Raw genomic sequence first — 2,232 nt, 5'->3', positions numbered from 1 at the left:
CCAGGAAGCCCTGAGTTCCAGGCTTACTTCATCTGCCAAAGGCATCCCAAAGGCAGTGCAGAAGTGCCACAACATGGCTGCTTTCACGGCTTTTTCCTTGGCAAGAAGCCTAACACCAGGCTGATTTACCTTCCCAGGGTTACTGTTAGGCTTAGGCCTAGGGCTAGGATTTTTAAAACTAGGAAGCCCTTAGCTCCAGGCACACTGCAGCTGTTCAAGGCATCCCAAGGGGAGTACAAAAGTGCAACAACATGGCAGCTTTCACAGCTTTTTCCTTGGCACCATCCCTATACCTAGGCTGATTTATCTGCCTAGGGTTAGGGTTAGGCTTCAGCCTAGGGCTTGGATTTCTTTAACCAGGAAGCCCTGAGTTCCAGGCTTACTTCATCTGCCAAAGGCATCCCAAAGGGAGTGCAGAAGTGCCACAACATGGCTGCTTTCACGGCTTTTCCCTTAGGAAGAACCCTAATACCCGGCTGATTTACCTTCCTAGGGTTACTGTTAGGCTTAGGCCTAGGACTTTTAAAACCAGGAAGCCCTGGGCTCCAGGCACACTGCAGCTGCGAAAGGCATCCCAAGGGGAGCGCAAAAGTGACGCAACTTGGCTGCCACCACTGATGTTTCCATGAGACCATCCCGAACCATAGGCTGATTTTCCTTCCTAGGGTTAAGGTTTGAGTTACGCCTAGGGTAAGGGTCTATTAACCAGAAAGCCCTGAGGTCCAAGAACACAGCAGCTGCGAAGGATTAGCCAAGAAGAGCGCAATAGTACCACAACATGCCTGCCTCCACAGCTTTTTCCTTGTGGACATGCCTAATTCCTGGCTGATTTGCCTTTCTCGTCTTAGGGTTGGGGTTCGGCCTAGGGCTAGGATTTTTAAAATCAGGAAGCCCTGAGTTCCAGGCACAGTGGAGCTGTGAAAGGCATCCAAAAGGGAGTGCAAAAGTGCCACAACATGGCTGCTTTCACGGCTTTTTCCTTGGCAAGAAGCCTAACACCAGGCTGATTTACCTTCCCAGGGTTACTGTTAGGCTTAGGCCTAGGGCTAGGATTTTTAAAACTAGGAAGCCCTGGGCTCCAGGAACACTGCAGCTGTTCAAGGCATCCCAAGGGGAGTACAAAAGTCCAACAACATGGCAGATTTCACAGCTTTTTCCTTGGCACCATCCCTATACCTAGGCTGATTTATCTGCCTAGGGTTATGGTTAGGGTTCAGCCTAGGGCTTGGATTTTTTTAACCAGGAAGCCCTGAGTTCCAGGCTTACTTCATCTGCCAAAGGCATCCCAAAGGCAGTGCAGAAGTGCCACAACATGGCTGCTTTCACGGCTTTTTCCTTGGCAAGAAGCCTAACACCAGGCTGATTTACCTTCCCAGGGTTACTGTTCGGCTTAGGCCTAGGGCTAGGATTTTTAAAACTAGGAAGCCCTGGGCTCCAGGCACACTGCAGCTGTTCAAGGCATCCCAAGGGGAGTACAAAAGTGCAACAACATGGCAGCTTTCACAGCTTTTTCCTTGGCACCATCCCTATACCTAGGCTGATTTATCTGCCTAGGGTTAGGGTTAGGGTTCAGCCTAGGGCTTGGATTTCTTTAACCAGGAAGCCCTGAGTTCCAGGCTTACTTCATCTGCCAAAGGCATCCCAAAGGGAGTGCAGAAGTGCCACAACATGGCTGCTTTCACGGCTTTTCCCTTAGGAAGAACCCTAATACCCGGCTGATTTACCTTCCTAGGGTTACTGTTAGGCTTAGGCCTAGGACTTTTAAAACCAGGAAGCCCTGGGCTCCAGGCACACTGCAGCTGCGAAAGGCATCCCAAGGGGAGCGCAAAAGTGACGCAACTTGGCTGCCACCACTGATGTTTCCATGAGACCATCCCGAACCATAGGCTGATTTTCCTTCCTAGGGTTAAGGTTTGAGTTACGCCTAGGTTAAGGGTCTATTAACCAGAAAGCCCTGAGTTCCAAGAACACAGCAGCTGCGAAGAACTAGCGAATAAGAGTACAAAAGTACCACAACATGCCTGCCTCCACAGCTTTTTCCTTGTGGACATGCCTAATTCCTGGCTGATTTGCCTTTCTCGTCTTAGGGTTGGGGTTCGGCCTAGGGCTAGGATTTTTAAAATCAGGAAGCCCTGAGTTCCAGGCACACTGGAGCTTGAAAGGCATCCAAAAGGGAGTGCAAAAGTGCCACAACATGGCTGCTTTCACGGCTTTTTCCTTGGCAAGAAGCCT

Source organism: Ammospiza caudacuta, chromosome 11 (assembly GCF_027887145.1).
Source record: "Ammospiza caudacuta isolate bAmmCau1 chromosome 11, bAmmCau1.pri, whole genome shotgun sequence".
NCBI lineage: Eukaryota > Metazoa > Chordata > Aves > Passeriformes > Passerellidae > Ammospiza > Ammospiza caudacuta.
This window is presented reverse-complemented; position numbering follows the sequence as displayed.